Genomic DNA, 17,695 nt, shown 5'->3' on the forward strand with positions numbered 1-17,695 from the left:
AGTTAAAATCATTCCTTTATGTAGGAAGCAATTTAGGTAGTAGTTATCACTATAGGGTTTCATAAAATGTGTTCATTTAAAATAAGAGACACTGCGTAGCTTACATCAGTTAAAAAAAAAGTTCCTGATTTATTTTTTCAAATGAAAAGTCTATTAAATTATATCTATTTTTCTCTAGGAATGTAATGCTAAATTTGAGATTAGAAATGTAAGCATTTTTTCCTAATAGACTAAAACATAGCTCATAAAATAAAAGAATTTATGAATTCCTAATGCATTAAAATTTTAAATTAATGAAAATTTAGTCTAAGGAATCACATTTTATACAATGCAAATAATGTATACACAAGTATATAAATGTAAAAATGATGCGTGTTGAAACTGTTCTAGGAATTGGGGGGTGGGGATGAAGGAGAACAGTGGAGGAGGTGAATTCAAGTATGATATATTTGATCCATTATAATTACTTTTTATGTAACTTATATATTTACTTTTATAAATGCTACAAGATACCCCCACCCAGCACAACAATAAAAAAATGAAAAAAATCATTGCATTAAACTAAAAATAAAAAAATGAAAAATGCATATTCTTTTAATTGTACTAATAGTATACCTCAAAAGGTAGAAGTCTAATAGAACTTCACTTGAAATGAGACTCTCTCTCCATATATAAATACATGCACACAAATATATATGTACTAATAGATTGATCCTTACATAAATACCAATGTATTGGTAAAAAATAGCAATATACATTTTAAATTATATATATATATATATAAATAGGCACACATAAAAATCATAAGGGTGTTATGAACATTTTGTGCATATAAATACATTCAGGTGTTTTTGTGTGTACAAACTGCTATGGGGGTATCATAAGGTAACGTTCCCTTGTCAACCTACAGAGTATTGAGATGCTATTCTCTCCAGCACAGTAAATTTAATCTGCCTTGACATGATATCATCTTTAGATATATTTTATTCTTAACAGAATCCAAATTACCTCTACCACTTGCAATTTGACATGAGGAATTGATGTCCATACTCTGAAACTACCATATATACAACCTTAACACCTGGAATCTTTTACTTTTTTCAAATTTAAATAATTTGAAGGAAAAGCGATTTGATAATCTGAAGACAATGAATTTTCATGAAACTTTACATACAATTGTATTGTCAAAAAAGGCAGGTTCTGGGTTCATTCCCAGGCAACACACACACACACACACACAGCAATTTTAGACATATCCTAGTAATAGAATGAATTTATAAATCTGAATGGAAGTATATTTTTTCTTTTTTTTTTTGTTTTTCTGGGTGGGGGTACATTGTGGCATTTACAAATGTTCTTATAATATATCAAATATATTATACTTGAATTTATCCCCTCCATCATTCTGCTAATCCCCCTTCCCACAATTGCTGGAATAGTTTCAACAAGTATTGTTTTTCCATTTACATATTTGTGCATATAATATTTGCACTATAATCACCCTCTCATGTTTTTTCCCCAACTGCTCCCCTTTCCCACTGGTACCTCATGAAGCACCTATTTGAAATGAAGTGCTTCAAAAGGAAAAAATATATAAATGAAATTTGATTATTGGATTATTCACATAGGTTACATGATACCTATAGTAACTGTGTATTTCTAGATGCTAGTGTTTAGGAACATATATATGGGGAAAGAAGAAATCTCTTGAAAAGCTTACAATATTCTGGATATTAGGTCCACAATAACAAAAGTAAACTTTATAAATGGTGTATAATGGCAAAAAAGTTACACACATCAAAAAGTTATTAAAAGAGTGATCAGTGGAAAAATCAAGTAAAAATAAAAATCCAAGAATGAATATTAATTGTCATTTAATATAAACCTAACAGGGTCTGAAATAACTTGGCAACTATAATCAGGATTAATTGTTTCTTAATTCTTACACATTAAAGGAAGCAAATAATGAGGATTTCTAATTAGAAGTTTCCTTTAAATTCCTTAGTATGATGCTTTACACATATTGAATAATCAGTAAATGTTAAGGATTTCTTATCTAATAGGAAAATTATCTGAATGTATTTGTATGTATAACATTTAACTTTTTCATGTAATTATTTATTAAATTTTCTTTGAGGAATCAAATTGAGCTGCATGAGAGTAGGTTTTTAACTAATGAGCTATACAAGTTTCCATTTTTTTAGCATCTGAAATAGTTGGTGGTATTTTTCCTCTCAGGAAATGTACCCTATGCAAAGTGTTAAAGGAAGAGCAACTTTTACTACTGCTGGCATATGGTGAGGCACATAAATGAAGACACAGCTCACTACTTCTGAAATCAAAAGTAATATGCAAGCATGTTAAGTAAATTATAAACTATCAACCCATTAAACTAGCTTGACAATAGAAACTAGTTTTCTTCATCTTGCCTGTCCATTATTATCCTGTCCATTCTCATGAAAAGTGTTTAAACTTCAAGTAATAATAGCTGTGGATAGGCTCACATGGACTCTCCTTTTACACTATACATTTGAGAGGTAATGAGTCTGTGATGCTGAATATAACAAATAATTTTCACTGGATATATTATGGAAAATTATTTACTACCCTCATAATAAAAGAATAATATTCAAGAAGCACTCTAGGTAAGTATATTCCTAGTTGTGTTCCTTGGAACGCCACTGATTTCCTATATGACCTTGAGGAAGTCACTTAATCCTCCTGTTTCCCCAGATACAAAATGACAATAAGTATAACTGCTATTCACCTCCTATGTAGGAAATAGAGTTGATTATTGGATAACATTGAGACTGAACCTGTCATGGTCAAGGAGCTGATCCATTGCATTTAGTTTCCTTAATAATATCTCAAGTCACAAGGTGAATTAAATCAACAGAAGTTTACCTCTGACAAGGTGAGGGTTCAAAGTTGGGCAATAGTTTGAAAGATTAAAAGTTCTAGAGAATTCTAGACCCTTTTCACAGGGGATCAACAACAATGAGACATTAACTTGCTAACTGACACATTTACTGAAGGGTTAAAGGGTTCTATGAATAATCCATTCAAAGCCAACATTCAATCTCAATCACTATGAAACCCTCAAAATAAAACTCAAGAGAATATTTGATATTTAGAGATACTGTGTGAAAATTCCTTATTGAATTATTTTGTTCTAGATAAGAAAAGAAACAATGGCATAAAGCTTAAGACAAATGAGATTAAGTGGCATCTCTAACATATGTGGCCAGATGACTATACGTGTTAGGCTCTTGCTCAGATCTATAGAACAGAACTCTGATATAAAAAGATGTCAAAGGCTTTGTGAATCACTACCATATAAATGAGATTATAGTGCTTATTTATTGATTTTGGAATTGATCACAAAAGACAATGAACGTATCTTATACTTTCATATGCAGATACTCTGTAGGCACCATCATTTATTTAAATTTCAATCTTCATAGCATCCTATGAGTTAACTATTATTATTATCCTAATGTCATGGTTGGAGAAATTGAGTGTCTCCAAAATGTTCATTTGTTTGCTGAAGATTATAATATTAGTCAATGGCTGGAACCAGGAACCAAGATGCAAACCAGAAAATCTGGCTGAGTTTTTGCTGTGTTACCATGCCAACAAACATGAATAATGTTGTCTACATTCACATACTCATTGATACGCTTTATCATTCTCCATCTTAAAAACAATTGTTCTCCAAAGTATAGGCACTTGTCTTTTAGATTCTAAGTTTTCTCATTTATAATCAATCTTTTTGGCTATGACCTTCTTCCAATAATCTGTTGAGTAAGTTCACCACTATGGAAGAAACACCTGATCACAGAATGATGGAACTGAAACTCACCCAAAAAATTTATCGTCTTTAGTTTCATGCTTCTCATTGATATTGTTTCCTTCCCTGTCTTGAAACCTCATTAAGTATATTCTTACCTTTTCTTTACTTTATGCTATTCTGTTAGGGACAAATTTTATCCATTTTATCTTTCAGACTTTCATCATGTCCATATATACATATATATGCTAGCCCGCTGGAAGCCCCCTATCTTCAAATAACTGTCTTCTAAGGATAATCACTACCTTGATTTGTAAAATTAAGGATTTTCTAATTTTTGAACCTTTTAAAAATGGAATCATAGCATATTTACTCCTGTGTTTGCTTTTTATGTTTAGTATTTGTATATTTGACATGAACTACACTGTTTTATGTAGTTATGTTCTGCTTATTCTTTTTGCTCTATACAGATATTTCACTATGAAAATTTATTTTTTTTGTTTTTCTCTGAATGATCTTGTGGAAATTATTCCTTTTGGGGCTATTATGAATAGTGCATACTCTTGGTAAATTCTTTTTGGTGCATACATGTGTATATTATTTCTCCTGAGTACATACATCTAGGAATAGAATTAGTATATTACATGGATAACCATAATCTTTTGTTCTTACAAGTTTCAAATCTCATTTTACCTTACTTCCTTCTACTTTTGCACCCTCCAGCTAAACTGAATGATTTGCTATTTCAGGTAAAATATTTTCATAGATACAGCCCATTAATTATTTTGCTCTTATTTGCTTTCCCTAGTCTCTATTGGTCCAAATATGATCACATTTCTAGACCGAAATTCAAATAGCATATATCACTTTCTTCATTTTCTAGCTCTACGTAAGTAGTTTTTGAAAACTTTTAGAAAACATTATCAGTTCTTTCCTCCAGCCATTCACATTACTCTCTTGCATAGCCTAATCATTTGTGAATCCAAAAATATAACTTACTACAGGAAAGGTCTTTGAAAGCAGAATCATCTTTCAGAATAATAGTGGCAAGTTTATATAATTTTTTTGTTTTCTATATCCTTCCCCTAGAATATAAATCAGGGATATAATACATCATGAACATTTTTTGTGGTTGTTAACACAAATAGTTAAGAGCTAAGGAACAGACTCAAAATTTTATAAAATTGTCCTTGTATTTTCTTTGTCAGCTAAATCACATAAATACCAACCTCTATGTGGACCTCAGGTTCATTTCTTTCATGCATTTTTTCCTACTTTTATAGCTAGGTCTTTATTATTCTTCTAAGACTATTAATAGCACAATTGATTTTTTTCATCTGCTTTTTAATTATTTTGTGCTCATTATTAGTGTGTAAAATATTGATATGCTAAATGATTTTCATTACCCTTGAATAAAGATAAAAAGAAAGAAAATAGTATAATAGGAAAGATTCAAAAATTTTCCAACATACCTCCATTCAACTTTCAATTCTGACAAGCATGCGTTAGGTAGCAAGTCAATTCACTATCTTAAACTCCAGTATCATTATACGTTAAATGATAAGAAACTTTTATAGGAGAATTAGAGATATACCTATAAGCAACAGTAACTGTAACATATTAAGGCCTTTCATAAATTATATGCATGATCATATTGGAGCTGACCTCCAATACTTTCCACATTACTAGGAGAAAGAATAGATAAAATATCTGGCATACTTCACAAGGCCAAGGCAAGCATCAAATGAGATATTTTTTTCTTTTTCTTTTGCCCAGGAACAAACTAATGGTTCACTGTGTACCATTCTTATTTTTTATTGTTGTCCTGGGGGGGGTACATTGTGGCATTTACAAATGATCTTACAATATATCAAATATACCATACTTGAATTCACCTCTTCTACCACTCTCCTTTATCCATTCCCCTCATTCCTGGAATGGTTTCAACAGGTATCATTTATCCATTTACATACATGTATACACTATATTTGGACTATATCAACCCTCCCACATCCTTTCTTCACCTCCTCTCCCTCCCACTGGTACCAACACCCCAAGGTAGGACCTGTTCTGCCCTCCTGTTCTCTGATTTTGTAAAAGAAAAGAAATGACATTTTTGTTTGTTTAAGATAGCTACTCAGGGAGTTTCCTTGTAACATTTCCAAGTATATATGCATTATAACCTGAATTGGTTCATCTCTTATTTTTCTTCTTTCTACCTTAGTCCCCTTCTTATGGTGGTTTCAACAGATTAAAAAATTCTATATTCATTCTTGTATAGAGAGTACATCAACCATATTCACCTTCTGTACTTCCTTCTTTTATCCCCCCTCGTCCTATGTGACCTCCCCTTAGTGTGACATGTTTTTCATAATGTTGCTGTATTTATATTAGGTCTATATTCCACATATGAGAGAAAACATATGGCTTTTGGCCTTCTGAACCTGGCTACTAAACGAGATATTTTGAGTAAACAAATTCCATAAATGATAAATCCTACAGCAATATAAGATTTTTATAATACCTCATTCTCAGAAACCCCTACATAAAAATAATTTGTTTTGAATATAAAGGATCTAGATCCCAGAGAATAAAATGAGATTAGAAACTTTATCCAGTTGGTTATCAGCAGATTTGCTGTCTAAATCCATGTATCTCCATTAGTAATTCTCTTTCTACTCTATTTTCTGCTTTCTTTAAGTATAACTTTTTTCATGGACATGTAATCATTGTGTAAATCATACAATTTCCCCCATAATAAGGGATAGAAATAATATTGTATTAATGAGAAATACACAATTATTAATTTTGAAAAAGTTTATAAATCTTATGGAATACATAACTAATTCACATCACTCATATGAGTACATAACAAGAATACAACATTCAAAATTACATTAAATATCTTATAAGCTTTAAAAGTATATGCATGGTATATAAACATATGGAGAAGTAGTTGTAAAAGGATAATTCATGTTTTTATCTCCAGAATTTCTCAAATTTAATAGTGACACTTATGTGTCTTTGAAAATAAGCCTAGAGACATTTGGGAAGTGGGTGTGTTTTTAATATAGCAGAAGCATAAGTAGTAGATATATGGAGGGAATTTAGAAAATCTCAAGTGCTACCAGCCAAAATTCAACCTAGTTACAATTTTGAGGACAAATGAGTAAAATATATTTATGCATTGAAATTTTAAGCACAGAAAATTGTGATTTCAAACATATTCCTGGGAAGTTATTATGAAGAGTTCTTAAATATTTCTTTAAATGTCATTAGGATACTGGAAATGGACTTTAAGGAGTGAAATATATTCCTATATTTTTATGCATGACTTCCAAATCAAATTTATAAAAATATTAGCTTTCATGGAGCTCTTGGTTTTCTCATCTATCAAAAATAACACCACTAACACAGTAGGTAACACAGTAGCTTTCATGGAGCTCTTGGTTTTCTCATCTATCAAAAATAACACCACTAACACAGTAGGTAACACAGGTATAAAGTTGTCTCTTTTTTTATATAGCTTTATAGGCTTCATGGACTGGGTTCAAAGAGTTAGCTATTTAATTATGAGGCTTATTCAGCTGATTAGCTATGTCCTACAGGTAATAACAATAGAGATTAACATTTTTTATACTCCCCTTATACCAGTTACTCTGTTACACACTTTTGAAAAATTATTCCATTTAAATAACAATAATACGAAGTAGTTATTATTATTATCCATCACAACCATGCTCATTAAGTTCACAGAAGTGTCCTTTTAATTTATGGAGACATGTCTATATCTTCTATGAACCTATTGAACATAGACTCAATATTAGGCAAAATTATTATTCACTGTGATTTTTACTGTGGTTGTAAAAGAGAATGCCCATTATTTTTGGATGTGACTACTGAAATATTTATGTATAAAATGCTATGCTGCTTCAAACTACTTCGAAGTAGCTCAGAAAAATTATACAATGTTTTATACCCTAAATACTTGTGTCATTATGTTACCTTGCAAAATAGATTATCATAAAAAGAAGAACAGATCTTAACAAAAATAAGTTTTCTGAACTTTAAAATTATATACTAATTATAGGATATATTTGGAATAATTAAACAAAATTATATAATTTATGTATATATTGACTATATTATATTGTTCTGTAATCTTGTTGAATATGGTTATCATGAGTAAATCGTTAAAAGCCTGTTTAAGTTTAGTTACCTGAATTTCATGCCTCAGTTTACAGTTAGTAAACTGTAAACTCAGTTAGTGCTACTGTAGGAGCACTAACACTACAGGATTTGTCTTCCCAACAAAGTGAGAACTAGTACCAGTACCTCAAAGTCCTCAGGTACAATTAGCTTGTAAGGTCAAACATGAGCTGTGAGCCCTTTTCTCACAGCTCAGAATATGCAGCATATTCTGAGGCACTTATTATACTTCTTCCAAGAGCTAGTCTTTAGACAATTCTTCATTACATCCCTTCTCTATTTTGTTTATATGTTAGCCTTAGTTCATCCTTCTAGAACTGAAGGGAGTATGTATAATTTGTTTTCCACAGGGTGACTTGAGTTATGTGAAAACAAGCATCAGATGCAACTAATGTACTTTTCTCATTCCTTCTTATGCTCCTTATTTGAAGAACTATTCATTTCTAGGTATGTCTTAAAAAACATGTTATCCATATGATTGGCATCAGGGTTTTCCTTTGGTAGCACCTCAAAGTGTCATAGGCCCTTTCACAAAAATGACTTCCAGACTTAAACTCATTACTCTAGATGAATTCTGGCCAGCCAAGCACACAATGACAGTCATTGTTCAGGTTACTATGTCTACACTATAAAAAGTCCAAAATTTTACTAGAAATTTTACAACAGTCATGTACATTATTCATTTATACTTAACACTCAACAGAAATGCCCATTAAACTATAAAAAGCAGTGTTTAGATAAATTTAAATTCAATTAAGTTATGTTTTTCTTCAATCTCATTATAATTCAATAAATGAATATTAAAAACACCATGAAGAACTCAAACAACAATCTCAGAAGCCCATTTGTTTTATTTACAAGAACAGCTTTAGGATGTGACACAGAGCTTATTCACTTTTCTTTGCACATAAGTTTAGTTACCTGAATTTCATGCCTCAGTTTACAGTAAATCAGTTGGAAGTAGACAAGAGGTATGTTTGACCAGAAGGATGGAAGAGAAAATCATAAAGGAGACAGAACTCTCAGATAATGGGGACCAGTTGGTTTATAAATAGACTTTCTTGCTTATATCAAGATACCTCCATCTGTCCATTGTATTACAGCATAGTACAACTACGTTTGGTCATAATACTGACAAGTCATCTACAACATCATCACCCAGCAGTTATTGATGGCTACTGCATAGAGTTGTAAGGCACACTTCTGCTCTCAAGGAGTATAAAATGTCCCTGAACAGAAAACATCAAATTAGCCAGGAATGATGGTGCACAACTATAATCCAAGCACTCAGTAGGCAGAGGAAGGAGGACTTAGAGTTCAAGGTCTTTCTGGGTTACATAGCAAGACCCTCTGGGTAAAAAAAGGAAAAGAACAGGCAAAATTATATTTACATATATATTTTATTGATCAGGTAAGCATGTGTGAACTACAATTTGAAAAGTAATTACAGAGGATATTTTATTTTAAATTTTGAAAAATATAGATATTATTTGAAAATTATATTTACTATTTCTGTGAATTTTCCTTCCTAGTATACTTTTTCAATTAATATAATCTTATAAAATTTACAACTGTATATAAATTTAATTTATGGATATCTCTTTCAATAGTTTATGGGAATTTGAACATTTCAGTCTTTTTCACAATTTTTTCTTTTTGGTGGTACTGGGTTTGAATTCAGGGCCTCACACTTGCAAGGCAGGCACTTTTCCACTTAAATCACTCTGTCAGCCTTTTTATATTGTGCATTTTGGAGTTAGGGTCTTGCAAACTATTTCCCCAGGCTGACCTCAAACCATGATCCTCCTGATCTCTACCTCCTGAGTTGCTAGGATTACAGGAGTGAGCCACTGATGCCCAACCACAATTTTCTTGACAAAAGAATAATTTTTGTATTATGATATAGAATTTCAAATGCTTGTGATTTTTGTCCATGTTAAAACACAATAGGAGCCAACTTACAATACCAAAGGGAAGACAATTTGGTCAAATAAGTAGGATTAAAATTCATAAAGTACAGTAAATATCCATGGATTCATAGTGATAGAAATAAATAATTGAATGAATTAATTTGGGAGAAGGAAGAGTTCTTCCTTATGATTGCAATTATACATATAGAAGAAGTATAAGAAATAGAGATTTACTATTAGGCACACACTACAGTGATAATAGAACTGACAAGATTCAATGATGAATATTAAAAGCACTAGGAGACTACTTGAGAAGCAATAAACTTTGGTTAGTCTTAAATCACTTCCCTCAAGATATTAATTAATTATCAAGAAATAATTCACAGTAAATTTGCAGGGGAGAAAGCTAGCAACCAACACCTTCACTAAGTGAAAAAAGAGATCTATCAACATCTTGAAATTCCTAATTTTATGGATTGAGAAAGATGCATTAGTTCTATGGTACTTCCTCCAGAAATGGATAAACTAAAAGTTGTGTTAAACACATAAGACAAATTGAAATTGAGGATTGTTCTATAAAATAATCTCTATTCTTCAAAAGTACCAAGGTCGTGAAAGATAATGTAATACTTGGAACTGTCATAATCTGGAGGAGTAGAGGAGATTCAAGCAGTAAAGAAAATGTGGCATTCTGAGTTGAATCCTAGCACAGAAAAAGAGTATTGTGGGAAAATTACTGAAATCCTAATATAGTCTCCACACTAATAAAGTGTGGTTAGTAGGATAATGACAATGTTCAGCTTTAATGTTGAGAAATGGATTCTTATTACAGAAGACATTAAAATTAGGGAAAACTGGGTAGAAAGCATATGGAATTCCTCTATACATGGTCAAGTGTTGAGAATACCCAGTGATCTATTGCAGCAGCTCAACTTTAAAACTGCCACCAAATTTGCTAAATTCTGGACTTTCAATGTTTTACCCAGAATTGGGTTCCTATAATGAGAAAATGTAATTATTTGGGATGATTTATAAGGTTCAAATTCAGCATCACGTTCCAATGTTATGTATTTATCAATTTATTTATTGATTTGTTTATTTATAATGGGATGTAACAGTCTTTGGGAGTTTTGTTTTTTGTTTGGTTTTCTTCCCAGTGGTACTGGGGTTTGAACTCAAGGCCTCATGCCTACTAGGCAAGTGCTCTACCTCTTAAGTCATGTCTCCAGGCCTTTATATATATATTTTTTTGCTTCAGATTTTTTTTTAGATAGGGTCTCACAATTTTTCCCAGGCCACCTTCATTCTACATTCCTTTCTACTTAAGGCCCCCCGCATAACTGTGGTTACAGATATATGCCAACCATACATGGTTTATTTGTTGAGATGAGGGTCTTGCTAACATTTTTGCCCAGGCTGACCTAAAACTCTGATCCTGGAGATCTCCACTTCCTAAGTAGCTGACATTATAGGCATGAGCCACTGTGCCTGGCTATCTTTTAGATCTTATAGGACAGAAGAATCCCACATTCCCTGTTCTGACAACAAAGCACCATCAAGGGTGAATTCAACTATGATATATTATTAGAACTTTTGTAAATGTCACAATGTGCCCCCAGTACAACAATAATAAAAAAGAAATAGAAGAAAAGTACCATCAAGTATTCTTCTAGTAGGAAGTGTAAAGACCTCTCCGTGTTCTCATGAGAATTCAAAAGTAAGCCAGTACATGAAGAATCAAGATAGAAGAACTTGCAAAGAATCTCTCCAAACAAGTACTTCTTTATTTGATTCTGAGGTTCAGACTTAGAACATTTCAAAGCACTACCAATAATAAGAGGAGTTTAAAAGATTTGTCAAACATGAATAAAATGAAATATTTATTTTGAAAATAGGAGGCAATATTTTATTATTGGTTATAAACAAAAGGCTTATTTAGCAAGAAATAAATCACTGGGGAAAATACATGAGGAAAGAGCACATGAATAAAGTGATAGGAAGAAGAAACATGATACAATTGAGAGGCACTGAAGTGGAAAACAAGAATTGCTGTTTCTTGATGAAATTTAGCCAGTTATCATCCAATCAACTGGATTAGAGAAATTCTCAAAGTACAAATATGTCTAGGAAAGATCACAGCTTACGTATGTACTGAGTTAATGATTGCTGTATTTAGAATACTTTCTCTTATGTATAATAGCATTATAGTCTATACTTTAGTGATCAAGATAAAAATAAAAGACAATATGAGAGACTGTATCTAGGGAGTCATAAGGTTTGTATGTATTCTGATGATTCAATCTTAAGGTTAAGTGCTAAACAATTCACTTTTATATTTATGCTTATCATTATACTGTCTATAGTATTCCTAATTCTCCAAAAACAAATATAAGACTTAATATATTCTGAAATCTACTACTTTCTGTATTACACCTCAAATATAGACTATTCCCTCTATATGCAGTTCAGGTAATTCAATTCCTTTTTAATATAGTTTCATGAAAATTATTTTACCCAGGTACCATATGCCTTCCATGTCTGCACATGCCACATTTGCAGATTCAACCAAACATCAATCAAAAATATTCAAGAAATTACATCTATACTGAATATCTACAGACATTTTCCTTGTCATTATTTCTTAAACAATATGGTATGACAACTACTTAAGTAGCATCTATAATGTATTAAGTATTATAAGTAATCTAGAAATGATTTAAATCATTTAAATGATTTATTGTAGGCAATATGGAAACACTATTTCATTTTAAGTACGAGAATTGAGCATCTGCAGACTTTAGAATCCACGGGGGTCTTGGAACCAATACCCCCTACAGATATGGTAAGATAACTGTATTTAGGTTACAATCTGGGACAGTCACTGCCTGAGATTTAACAGGTAAAACACCCCTTTTCTGCTATCACAGTGAAAACATAGGGTTAATACAAGCACCTATTCCACAGCACAATCACTGCCAACACATTAACTTTGTATAAGCTCAATCCATATGGTCAGGACACACACCAAAATTAAATAAAACATAATTCTTCTTGTCTTCTGAATGTGAATTTGGAGAGTCAGACATCTGGATTCAAAAGGCACTTAGAAGCAGACAAGAGTTTTTCAAGTAAATTTCCATTTGGGAACTGGAAATGAGATCTACTGCTCAAGAGGCAGCATCTGACATGAGTCTCACTTAGTACTGAGACAGGATATAGATGAAGTTTGCCTATAAATGAGCACAAAAGGAAAATAAAAGTATGGACTCAATTAGTTAAGCTTTCAAAGGTAAAAATCCAGGGCACTTGGTGAAATCTTTCAGAAAAATATATAGTATTTCGACTGCAGATTCAAAGCAAATGGCTCACAAAACCAAAATTTATAGTAATTGGAATCACTTTCAAAGAGAAAGACGAGATAGAATGATTTTTGTCAAAGGTTCTTAAGCATGGAATTTCACCGGCTATGCATTTTTTTTAAAAGAAGTAGAAAAACATATGTGCCATTTGTTCTATTTTATGAAATAAGGGCATATAACATGCATTCAAAACAAAAAGGAAGCGAAAAGTGCATCACATAAAACTTACCATCCACTATCACTATGATTTTATTAAAAGGAGTATTTCAACATCAAAATAATTAGGAAGGACCCAACAGAAAGGATGAAGTTTCCTAGGAAAGAATAGCTGTCACTTTGTTTGCTTTTACTTCTCCCCTGTGCCCCCAAACACAAACTCGTTGTTCCTTAGCAGTCCCTTGGGATGTCTCTGTCACACTGGGGAAAGAGATATATGCTACTAGCATCTACTATACAGAGACCAGAGATGCTGATACACATCCTATAATGCACAGGATACTCCTACATTAATGAATTATCAGGCTCAAGGTGTCAACAGTACAATAGTTGAGAAGCCACACACACTTTGGTCAAGACTGTTGAACACTGGCTCAAACTGATCCCATCAGCTAGCCATATTCTGGAGCTAGTTATCTCTATGCGCTTGCTTGTTCCTTGTCTTTTGCTTTCAATCATTCTTACTTTAATGATCAACAATGGAATTGCAATGATAAAGTTTTACTCCATCAAATAGAACCAGATTGAAAAATTGGTCACCGAAATCTAGTCTATAGTTTTATCACTTTGACCTAAGTACAACTGGCTTATTAATTTATATATGAACTTCAAGATGTTAGAGTCAATTAAAAAGTAGTAACATTTATTATTTGTAAGTAAAAGGATATTTAGCCAGTTTGAGTTGAAAATTAGTAGCCTCTACCAAAAGACACAAAACTGACGTTTTTTGTGTCTGGTATAACTGATATTATACCAGACTTCACTAACCAGTGCTTCATTACATTCAGTAAGAGAACATATATTTTCTATTAATGTCATTTCTAAGACTGGGAAAATTGAGTGAATTAAAAACTATTGTTTTCTCTAGGTTTTAAAATTAGTCATATTTTTTTTAAAGTTTGAACCAAGATAGATCAAGATAATCCTCAAAATATGCATAAATTTTATCATAACTTTTTTTCTCTGTGTGTTTTTATATATATTACTTGTGTGCTTATTTGGTTTTTTTTGTTGTTGTTTTATTCCCCCAAAGACTTTTGAGCATAATAACTCAGTAACTATTCAGGTTAGCTACATATATATGTGTTAATATTTCTGCAAGTTATATTATAAAATGGTATCATACTATTTAAACTTAGGTTTTTTTATGTATTTAATTTTTGTTGTATTATAAAATGCCTCCATACCTGTAAATACTGCTTTGTCACACATTTAAAACTTACACCCCCTCATATGGATCAGTATCATCTATTTACATGTTATCCATGATCATCAGGTATTTTTCCTATATGAATGTAGACATGTAGGTAGATATGTATGTACAAATACATGTAGATATGTATGTATGTATGTACATGTTTATTTGTATGTGAAGGTCTGAGTATGCTATGATGGATGTCTTTCTGTACTTCTTCAAATAAATCCAGAGTAAACATTCTAGAAGACAGAGAGAGCACTTTGGTCAGGGTTTTCAATGCTTTCCAATTTTGTTTTTGAAGTTTACCCTATTTAGTATCTCTAAAACCTTTTATGAGTCAACTTTCAAAAATACCTCACTGATTGCTAACGTCCATTATTTTCAAATATGAACATCAGATAACATTTCCGTGTTGTTTTCCTTTGCATTTTGTGCACATAAATGCACATGACTTTTGTTTACACATCTTGTACAGATCCTTTGCCCACTTTTCTGATGCTAGAGGAGGAAGTAAGTTGAGGAAGTCATTTCTTTTTATTAATTTGTAAAAATAGTTGTATATACATATTTTCTTATATAGCATGATTTTTATCTCACAAAAGTTGTGTTTGTCTTTTTAAAAAATTTCAGACTTGGTTTTGTGTATTTGCTCTGGTTTATCATATTTTGTGCTCACAGAAGCAAAGTTTTTCTGGATTTTCCTTTGTACTCTGTCTTTGATATTATTCCAAGGTCTCAAAAATATTTACTGTTTAAAATCTAGTATGTGTAGGGTCCTTTTCCTACTGTTGAAACTAAGGACCTGAAGATTGTGTTAGTCATATTGTTTTATTCACTGTACACTGTCACTCTTAGTAAATAGAGGGCTCTCCTTGAACCTAGGATTGATCCAACCCAACCCTAATTTCTTTTTCTTTCTTTCTTCCTTCCTTCCTTCCTTCCTTTTATACATTCATTCCCATTTACTCTTATTCCTTATGCCAGTTTCTCTATTCTTTTCCAGCAAATTAAAATATAAACTGAAAAAAATAATATATTGTCATTCACCTTGACCTTAGAGAGCTCACTGCTCTCTATATGTTATTAATTAGAAGTTGCTACATTCTAAAAACCTTATATTTAGTAGAATTGTGTGGGGAGTGGATTATGCAAAGCCTATGAGAACTTGACATAACCACAGTTGTGCTCAATGATCTACATGCTGAGTTTGGCATGGCCCCAGCTGTAGAAACAGTGAAGGCAAAATGCATCACAGCTTCTTTCCCTAAGTTGTTTACCTTCAGAGAAGTAGAGAGCTTATTTCTTTTGTTACAATGTCATACCCCTTCTGGAGAACTGTTGCTCCACTTCCTTGTTTACCACTAGATATAAAAGACTCACTGAAGGAGAATAGGGATTCTGATTAGCTGGCTGCAGGCTGCTTGTGAGGCTGCTGCTGCTGCTGGCTGTTGTGTGTCTCCACGAGAGCAGCTTTCTTCACCAAGAACTTTATACATGGACTTTAGAAAAGCTACGCTAAAGAAATACTAAAGGGTACATAGGACAGTGCAAGTCTGAGGGCCAAGACTTTAAGAGAGATTAAAGAAAACATGGGTTCCTTGGTGGGAATGTAGACTAGTACAACCACTCTGGAAAAAAATTTGGAGGCTACTTAAAAAGATGGACATCGATCTACCATTTGATCCAGCAATACCACTCTTGGGGATATACCCAAAAGACTGTTACTCCAGAGGCACCTGCACATCCATGTTTATTGCGGCACTATTCACAATAGCCAAGTTATGGAAACAGCCAAGATGTCCCAGCACTGACGAATGGATTAAGAAAATGTGGTATCTATACACAATGGAATTCTATGCAGCCATGAAGAAGAACGAAATGTTATCATTCGCTGGTAAATGGATGGAATTGGAGAACATCATTCTGAGTGAGGTTAGCCTGGCTCAAAAGATCAAAAATCGTATGTTCTCCCTCATATGTGGACATTAGATCAAGGGCAAACACAACAAGGGGATTGGACTATGAGCACATGATAAAAGCGAGAGCACACAAGGGAGGGGTGAGGATAGGTAAGACACCTAAAAAACTAGCTAGCATTTGTTGCCCTTAACGCAGAGAAACTAAAGCAGATACCTTAAAGCAACTGAGGCCAATAGGAAAAGGGGACCAGGAACTAGAGAAAAGGTTAGATCAAAAAGAATTAACCTAGAAGGTAACACCCACACACAGGAAATCAATGTGAGTCAATGCCCTGTATAGCTATCCTTATCTCAACCAGCAAAACCCCTTGTTCCTTCCTATTATTGCTTATACTCTCTCTACAACAAAATTAGAGATAAGGGCAAAATAGTTTCTGCTGGGTATTGAGGGGGGGAGCGGGAGGGGGTGGAGTGGGTGGTAAGGGAGGGGGTGGGGGCAGGGGGGAGAAATGAACCAAGCCTTGTATGCACATATGAATAATTAAAAAAAAAAATAAAGATGGTATGCTTGCATTCATAAATAAATACAAAAAAAAAAAAAAAAGAAAACATGGGACAGTGTGAGTCTAAGGAAAGAGACTTTAAAGAATAGAAAAGAAGAAAGGTTTTAAAGAAAAGTAAAGAAGAAAGGCCTTAAAGAATAGAGGAGAAAAATTATAATAGAGAAAAGAAGTAACAAGGCTGCTGTGCATCTCCATCCAAGCGCCAAGCACACCTGGTCCCAATTTTCTGCATGTCTGTCTTCTATCATTTGTCCTTTATACATCTCCAGTTCCTCCACTTATGTCAGGAGGGACAAGAGCTTGCAAGAGAAGCTCACTACAGAACTGACCATGTGTTAAGCACTTTTTATGTTTCTATCATTGCAGTAGATAGATCATTTTAAATATTCTAATTACAGTATTGCAGGTAATACTAGATAGGTGCTCTACTACTTGAACCATTCCACTGATCCATATAGTTAGTATCTTAATTGAAATATGAATCAGAATCTCAGACAGAGTCCTCCTGTGTCTATAAGGAAATGGGGACTT

The 17,695-nt window shown here is 32.7% G+C and overlaps 1 protein-coding gene across 4 annotated transcripts in view; it reads right to left on the bottom strand.

Moving 5' to 3' along the window:
• Window positions 1–17,695, bottom strand: part of Ctnna3 (catenin alpha 3) — a 1,740,232-nt gene that overhangs the window by 133,810 nt on the left and 1,588,727 nt on the right. The gene's annotated exons all lie outside the window — the stretch shown is intronic.

This window comes from Castor canadensis, chromosome 7 (assembly GCF_047511655.1).
Source record: "Castor canadensis chromosome 7, mCasCan1.hap1v2, whole genome shotgun sequence".
Taxonomy (NCBI): Eukaryota; Metazoa; Chordata; class Mammalia; order Rodentia; family Castoridae; genus Castor; species Castor canadensis.